A 10,020-nucleotide genomic window follows, 5' to 3' on the forward strand; every position below is an offset into this window, starting at 1 on the left:
TATACGAACTTTCGATGATAATGTGTGCATATATGTATATACATAGATTATTTTTGTGTTCTTCAGAAGGTGATAAGTACAGAAAGAGTTAAAGTTGTAATATACAAAGTTTAAGATTTTTTTGTTGATTGCAGCAAGAAAAAGTGGATTGAAAATTATAAAATATGCGAATTTAATTAATATATAAAATTTTTAAATTTCGGGCTTCACATCCGAATCGTACAACAGTGATACCGATTAAATCCTTCGAGATTAATTAGTTCGTTGTAGGTAAATTAAACACCAGTGTTGATACTAAAATTAAGGAATTTTCAGGAAATGGAGTTGTTTAGCTCGTATGTATTTAGTATAGTCGTGTGTGTGTTGTGACAGATTTTAATACTTTACCTGTTACTAAATGTTTCTATAAAATATCTGTAATTGCAATCTAATTATATCACATATTATCGATATTGTAAATATATAAGAAACTTTATTTGAGCCTTGTAACCTTCCTATAGCAGACATGTACGTAATTAGACTAGCTACATTTAGACATCGTAAGTAAACTTCTTGCATTACGTAGTACAACAATTTGCTAGTATTCGTGAAATATACGCAAAACTACAAAAGTGTCAAGTTTTTTTTTATCTAGTTTATCAGCTATCTTTACCAGACTCTGATTAGACACCAAACAGATTACGTTATAATTTTGTCATATTTATCACTTTGTTAAGTTAACCAACGATACGTTTTCTGTTTTGCTGCTGCGATATCACCCACCACTAAGTTGTTATTGCCGTGCAACTAGCTAGCTTAAGTATGTAGGTAGATTTCTCGCTAATATTTGAATGGATGCCGGCTATTTGTGGTTCAGTGCGTCTTTAACAAGATCAGAGACATTGAGGTGCGGGACCCTCGCGAGGATGAGGTGCAACGTACACAGCAAGATACGCGTGTGTTTGAGTCTCCGTCTACGTATACACGTCTATAAAATATACGTTGGGTCCGTGATACCGCGCACATCTGTTGGTGCTCCCAAACTATGGAGAAAGAGAAGGACACGCCAAACCTTGGCATCCTCGATGTTTCCGTAGCATTGTTTAATCGTCGTCCGGACCTATCCTTCGTTTGCTGTCGTTTCTATTCGCCTTCTCTTTCCTACGTTCGTCTCCCTGCTCTCAGACGATGTAAATCCGTATTGGAGTTCCGCACGAAGCCTGTAACCCTGAAACAGGATCCTGTTCGAGCGAGTGACGATTAAAGGTCGTAGGTGGAAGAAGCGCCGCGTTAAGGAGAGTGCAAATTAAGATTCGAGGGAAATCAGACTTTGATGTCACAATTTGGGTAATAAATCGTTTCGCGTGGTGTAAACGTAAGTAAGGAAAAATTTAAAGAAGATAGAATATCGAATCACATCGCGGTGTATTTAGGAGATTTTGCAGATAACTTTAATTTGGGTTATCATCTTTGCGTCGAAGTAATTATATTATTACTATGTGAATACGTAAAAAATGTCTTGTTTCATGAAAGTAGATGAAATTTATTGTTTAAGAAGAGAAATGCTAGTAAACAAAATATAGATATTTTTTATGTTATATGTATATTCATTGTGAAAGGAATATAAGTAGTAAATAATTACATAAACTAATAGAACAATTAAGTAAGCAGTGATTAATGTCAGCCAGAGTTCTCTGTTAACATAATATAAATGTACAAAGAAACTACCAGTAACATTCATCATATGTAATTCATACACACACACAATATATATGATATACATGAAATGATACAGATACAAGGTAAACATCTACAGGTAAAGTTTACAGATACATCAATTTCTGCGCGAATAAGAAGAGATACGGGATTTAACTTTTTCAGATTAAGGTTTTTTCAAGGAAGATATTTACTTGGAATGTTGATTTCAAAATTTGTTCACTAAAAATTTGTTGTATGTTATATCTGGTGACTTCCATAAATTGACAATTAACATTGTAGCATTTTCTTGCCATAAATTGTCATACCGTGAAAGGTTCACACATATTTATAGTAGTTGAATTAAAAAGTTCGAAGATACAGATTCGTTTGATTGTGTTATTATATCGAACTTATGTAAAATATACAAGATATAAAGCCTGAAAACTTGGTTAAAACAACGTCTCAAACAGTGAAAAATGCTAATTCATTTTCGAAATATTGGTGTCACTAAATAAAACCACAATTGTTATGTTAGAACGAATTAATTCGTTCTTGATCCTCCTCCATTCTAGAATACATTGAAATACGCACTATATATTTCGAGATCTAAACAAGAAAATGTTAACGAAAAGTGAGAAACATAGCTATAAAAATGCTGTAAAATTAATTTATTTATTGTTTACACGTCGTATCTATGTCTGAACCAATTAGCTTTCTTACTATATTTTCCTCGTGGTTACAATTATATAACAAAATAAATAAACAATATGTTTAGACTAGATTAGGACATTTTTAAAGAACAAATAAATAAACTATTAATCTATTTTACAAACGATGAAGATTGATAATTTCTTCTATTTAATTATAAGCAGGAACTTTTATGGCGTAAGAAAATCGATAGGGTTGATATTACTTCTCCGCACTTTGATTTTGTTCGTAACAATCGTTCGCTATAGTATTCGTTCGTTGTAGCATATTCCACTATATAGTACATCAGTCGTGAAATTGGTGTTGAAATTTTCAAGCATAACGAGATGTATTAAAATAGATCTTCTAACATACTGTCTCGTTAGAACTGTCCAAACTAAATATCGTTAGCATGCTATTAAAATCAAAGCGATGAAAGATAACAAAAATATTATGTATATGTCTGTGCAAATTAAGTATCGTCACACCGTTCTCCTGCTAAGGAGGCGGCGATGTCAGAACATTCTTCGTGGATGAGCATATTTCATAGCGCTATCTGAGAACCGGTGTACATCCGAATATGCCTAAAGAGTCGAAAAGATTGCGTCGTCTACGCCAGGCAACATGCCAATCTTGCTCGATGCTTTTTATTGCCGCGATAAGCGGCTGTCCTGTCTGCTTCTCACACCCCCAACAAGAAAATACCCGACGAAACGTTACGAATGTAATCTTTACTTCTGTACCGCTCCTTAATGGACGGTTTCGCTCCTTCGTGCCACGTAGCACGCACTAGCGACTAAGTTTAAATCTCTTGCAGATTTGACAGAATGTATCTTCTTTATGGCAAAGAGGGAAAAATGAGATAAACTTTTGTAGTGTTTAGATAAGGGTTAATAGAAACAAAAGGCTATATACCTACTTAAAAGCAATTGAGGATTTATTTTACGAGTCTTTATGTCGTTATATATAAATTTGTATATTTATATATTACGTACAAATTTCTAATGTGTAGTATGTGTATGTACTTCGTCAACCCACAACCTAAACACATTTTTTTATCGTTAACAAATTTCTCAAGTTGATCTTTTTTGCACGAGTTTTATATTTACATTAAACATCCTCTTATTTCTGATTCAGATATAAAATTTGAGGATCGCAATATGAGTATAAAGGGAAAAGTAGCTAAACTGTAGATATATCAAAGTGAATTGGAGAACTGAATTGATTCAATGCTCTTAATTTACGTTAAAGCCATTGACGTGTCTGCATAATATAGATACTACGATATGCATATACATATATACTTGTATCAAATCATTCCACAAATTTGTATGCACCTTTCTAGGCTTATTAAAAAAAAGTGAGTGATAAAAATCATTTTAAGAAGATAGAATGAAACTGCTGTTATCAAGATGCAGAGGAATTGCATAAAATAATGACGAATGGCTATATCGTTGATTGAAATGAATCACAACATCGTATCTTTTTATTGCTTCATTATGAATGAGAATTATAGGAATTTATGGAATGACCTTGGTATTAAATCAGTAAAATCAACCTTTATGTGGAATTATATTTTAATATACATATATTTTAATGTACGCGGTTTTGATACAGTTTGAATTGCATACTATTAATAAAAATCGAGAGTTATTTCCACCACATTTCTTATGTTGTCCATCACATTCTCTTATAATTTTGACAGGCCTCATTAAAAACACCTTGTCGTGGTCTAAACTGTATTTTAGTTGTATTGTTTAAATTGTACATTAGTAAAATTCCTTAATAACGATTTAATTTAAGATGATATTACTTACGATGCTATACTTTTTCGTACCATCTGCACTAAAAATTTATAAATTTAGAATTTTAGATTAGGGATCAGGCAGTTGTGAGTATGAATTTAGTTTTAACTTAAATACCTTGATGATACGTTATGAAAACGATATGTGGCAATCGTAAATTTAATCTTTTTGATAATTGCAGAATTAAACAATTTCTTAAGTTCTGTATAATGTGATCTTTTATTATTCCATTTTGAGAATTTTATTATTTTTTTATTTTCAGTAATATCAATGATTTGCGTACTGTAGTATAAATTTGCAATGGTAAAGGAACATTATGTTTTCTATATAATATTAGATGAGAGTGCAATTTTATAAATACTGTTGATCAAAGATCAATCATACTTTATCGAAAGAGCTCGAATCACGTGTGGAAATAGAGAGGAATAGTTCGATTTATTGAGAAAATTTTCGGTAACGCAATACCTTAAGAGCTATTTTGTTCAACGTCAATGGAAATTCGATAAATCGTCTTTACGTTATGCTTAAAGCTTTCCTATAATGAGCCAATCAGGACGTTCTGCGATTAAGTTCGTTGCGCCGCAAAACTTAACTTAGAGAACCTCGACAGTTCTTTGAAACTTGGAAACTTTGATCCATCTCCGCCTATAAACCTCCTTCTAGAAGTTTTTAACTTTTTCCTTAGATAAGGTAAGCAACCTTGTCTGTCATTTAATGAAGATCGTATTAGAATGTACTACTTCGTATCAGCTTTCGCGTCACAACCTAAACTTATTCTGCATATAAAGAGATTATATCAACTTTAATCACAATACGTATATTCTTGCGTTGCTCACGTTAACTCATTGCCAGTGCGCCTACATATCTGCAATCCGTTCAACTGCGATGTCTGGAACTAGCGTACATATATGTCGTAGACAGACTTTATCATAAATAAATTATCGTATTACAAATTCTATCGTCTTCACCTGAAATTTTTTTCAAAATAGAGAAACAATTTAAAAAGATTCTAATTTTATACTCAAATTAATACAAAGTATTTGCTCAAAGAAAATATTTAAAAATATCAATTTGCTTGTTGATACTTTGGTTCATGTTATTAATTTATACATAAAATATAAACATTGGGTTATACCTAATAAGTTTAGAGATAAAACTAAAAAAAGTAAATCCTCTTATTTTTCAGTTTTTAATGAGATTGTAACACACAATCGAACTAAAAAGATCAACTACAGAGCTTGTTCAATTGCATTCTTGTCTAATTCCTTGTGAGTTCAAGATGAAAATAAATTAATTAGAAAATTAATCTTGTTTTTATTTGTAGTTGAAATAAAAGTTAGTCTAAACACTTATTACAGACAGTCGCGAAAGTTCACATACATCTATGGAATTTTGAGTATCTGACTAACCAGAGACACTAAAAAGGAATTTAAAAAGTTGAAACGTTTAATTCATAAAAATCTTAGGATAAAGTTATATCAAAAATCACAAAACCTTTAATTTTTTCAACACGAAAGAAATAGCAGATCATTATTGGTACTTACTTTAGGAAAAGGAGGAGGAAGCTAAAACATATTAAATATAATATTAAGCTTATTATTACTTAAAAATTTTTCATGTAAATATAACAGGTGTATGTAATTTTTACAACATTGTATTTTATATTTCTTTACTTCTTCTTTTTTAATAAAGGTGAATGTGAATAAATTGTTACATTTTAACGATATATCTATATTTTAGTGTGTCAAGAAAATTTGTAAAGTTAACATTTTTACTATAACATTTTACATTTAAGGGATGTCTATCTATGTAAAAATCATATATTTTTATGGTGTACAAAAATATAGACAAAATAACGAATTTTCTATCTTATATCAGAAGAAAAATTTTCTAGAAAATACTTACCCTCCTACAATAATGATTAATCTCAATTGCGGATACTTACAATATTTCACATGTGGGAAATTACATAGGTAAAAGTACGATAACCAAAAATTGCAGATGATCATATCAGGTTTATCTTAGTCGGAATATAAAGGATTAGGCGTATTTCAGACACGGCAGTTATTTTCAATTACCCTTCGACCCCCTTCAGTTGCATCCCCACCCTGTTCGAATGTAGCCCGGCCCGCTCAGGGCCGTATAATGTATGCGAGATAAAGGCCAAAGAGGCGCCGTCGTAGACTAAGATATTACAGAGAAATGGTATAAGGTGTGGAAGGTGGTGGCTGGGGGAGTTGGTTGCAGGGTAGCTGGATACGGTAGCGCGGGGAAAGGGGTACCCATAACTTATCGCAGATTTAAGGCTCTTAGACTTAAGGGACTCTAATAATAATATAGCGCCATTCCGCCACCGTTATATGGAATTCTAGTACATGTACTGTATAGCATAGCTAAGAATTCTCTATGATTTAACCCTTTAACGTACAACTTTCTGCGACCTGACCTGTCAAATATGCATAGTTTCTTTTAGCGGAATTGTTTCTTAGCAGTATGTTCCTTTTTCGTAAATTTTAATGTTAATAAAAGTTATGTTTTGTTATAGAATACACTTAAATAGATGCCAAATATAAAGTAAGAAATGAAAGAGAGAAAGTGTTTCTATAAATATGAAAATGCGATCGTTCATTGGCACCAAAAACGTGTTAAAGACGTTCAGTTAACTGTGCCTGAGCGTTAAGGTCAAAAAATATTGTGTAAAAGTAGTATATATACATATATATATATATATTGTATATGCAAATACATATATTACCGTTCGTCTGGACGATTGCGTAAGTTGATACGAAGTAATTTAATTAGAAAAATACAAATTAAAAACTAATAAGCTGAAGATTTAAGGCGATTTTATCCTTTCTATTTAGTATAGTATTGTTTCGTACATGCCGAAATTGACACCTGTATGAATATGCCAATAAAGTTCTTTAGCCTCGACTCGTTTGGTTTTTAAGCTGTAGATTCTCAGATAAAGAAGATTCTGCTAAACTGATTGAGGAATATTATTGTAATTAACTTAATCAACAAGATTTAATTCGCTAAACGTCGCAAACTGATAAAGTTCCGTTACAAAGTGAGCGAAGAAGCGTTTGCATATTTATGAGTGATTCCAGGTAGAACTTTTTGACTGAAACAATGTTTATATATTCTACTACTTATATGATCTAAGATTGTTTCTTTAAGCCTTTTACTATATACATCAAAAAAAAATTTTTTCGAAATAACGAGTAGGAAAGTTTGATCTCTAAACGCTAATAGCAAAGTAATGCCTTCAATTATATCTACAATCGTTTTCCAAGGAGAAGATGATACCTAATATAATCAATGCTCTCAACTGATATACGAAGTTGAAAACTCCTTGTTAATAGTTTTAATAAGGAAATATGCTAATTTACAATAATATTGACTCTAATAGACTAACGCACAATAATCTTGAATCTTAAATTACTCCATCCATTCTCAGCAAAGATGACCGCAAAGAGTGTAGGATTTCATATTCCTCTAACGTTTCTAAAAGTTTTCCTATTATGTCGGAAATTCGTGATTCAATCTTGCAGCATTCTCCGTTTCTATTGGGAAGCGCCCTATAAGTGACAGAAAGAAACACGTTTCACCCTTGAAATGAAATACTAAATAGCATCTCACGCCAAATAGACGCTCTAATAGACTGTAGAAGCATTTGATATTTAAAAAGTTTTAAGTATTTGTACCCTCGAGTAAAAACTTGCCATGAGTAAGATAGGTTTTCATAGATTTCCAAAAACGGCGCTCCCCGTGGTGAATGTCGCAGGAACCATGCCGGCCGAGTAGATAATGCAAAAGAAGAGAGGAACAGGCAGCGAATAGGGAGATTTAAGACGGCGTGGCGCCATGGTAAACAAAAGCCACGATAAATTTCATAAGTCGCCGAATTAATAAAAGATTACAGCGCGGTTACTGCGGGCAGCCGCAAGATAAGAAGACACTCGGCGCGAGTACTCTCGACGGAACGGCCTCGAGACCGCAGCTAAATCATCGGATATCTTGCCCCCGCGATACATAAACCACCCTTCAAGCTTACACGTATACGTTTCATACACCGTTCTCCGCGTTCTATCTTCGCGAGAACAAGGATGCCCTCCTCTCGATGCCCGGGAAAAGGGCTCCGGATGTCGGACAGCGAATCGAATCGTCCTGCTAACAACCAGCCGTTAAACGCCAATCTTCCGTGACTTTCGAGTCCTTCCGACTTAATAATGACGAAACAATGTCAACGCAACTTTAACATGTACGTAAGAAATAAAAAGAGTATCCAGAAAAATTACGAAGTATGTAGTGTTTTTAAGAAGTACAAAGGCAACTCAAGAGACGGCTATAAGTTTTATATGTAAACATTACTATACACAAGGCAATTATTAAAATTTATTGCTCGTGAAGGATTAAAAATATTTCCCGTATTTGGCGTTGGAAGCTCAAGACATCCTGACGAAGGAAATAATTTTCTGTAGGTCGTTTGTCGTTTTACTATATCGCAATAGGGTTACGGTGCTGTTGGATATACGCGATTGTTATTTATCTTAAATAACATTGTTATTGTCTATATTGTTTCATCGCTAAAAAGCTATAATTGTTAATAATTAATTGTACTATATATATTTTCTTGAGATTGTACTCGCGAATGAGTAAAACAAAACAGTGCAAGAGATTGGTAACAGTATAACCCTCTCAGTGATCACGATCATCCCTCGATTCCACTTGCTAACCAAATGTCTATTGTCTAGCATCATAGTCAGAATATTGAAACATCATCGGCAACTTTCTCACATTACTTGATATAATTTTATTTCATTCGATATTTATCATTGATTTAAAAATTAAGTTTCAGTTTCATCAACTTGGTGTAATCTAATTTAACTGAGATATAATAAACTACTGTTATTAAATACTTCATTCATTGTTCACAATGCTGTTAGTAATAAAGTTCCAATTTTTCTAAACTCCTCAAGCTGGCGATTTTAATTAGGATTTTAATCAACGATTCCATCTTCGTGACATAGTAGATACGTACATCGGACACTTCCAAGGTTTAAAATATAGAGGCTAATTATATTAGAATTAATCAGAAGCTAATAATAATAATAAATATATAGTAGAAGCAAAGAAAGTTCGATTACATATGTATAATTCAGATTCGATAACGTCAAAAGGACGTTCAGGCTTTAAGAGATTAATCCTTCCACATTCCCAATGATTCGCCAGATTTTCGTATTTACTTATTATTACTAGATAAGATGTGTCGCAGACCGGCGGACAAATATCTGGGTCTGGTATTAATTGGCAAGCAGGACACTTTGATAGGCAGTCCGGGGCGAATGGAAGACCGAAAGCTTCACTTTGATGTCGAGAACGCGGTCCATTTCGTACTGGGAAGCTCAATTAATTAAGCAACGATGAAGAGGGATGAACTTATATGTCCGAGAGTTTCAAGACTATCCTAAGTCATATGATTTAATAAATACGATTATTGTCTGCTTGAAACTTTTCCCGAGGATCGAGGTACATTACAATAATAAATTCGACGTACAGTTCCCTTATACTTTTATAAATGGTTCACTTTTTGAGATTTCTATATTTTTTAAATTTGTTTCACTGCAAAAACAACAAGTAGATGAAATATTACAAATACTTTGCTGATATTTTACAATACTATCTTAGCTATGTGACTAAATAATCAAGTAACGTAATGAATCATTCCTTCTTGTTTTAACAGACGATATTAATAGAGAACGCATAAAAACAAAGAAATACCAAAATATATCATTAACGTAACGATCTCAACGTTTTAATCGTTAAACGTTTTTATCGTCTTAATGAC

Source organism: Bombus huntii, chromosome 6 (assembly GCF_024542735.1).
Source record: "Bombus huntii isolate Logan2020A chromosome 6, iyBomHunt1.1, whole genome shotgun sequence".
Lineage (NCBI taxonomy): Eukaryota > Metazoa > Arthropoda > Insecta > Hymenoptera > Apidae > Bombus > Bombus huntii.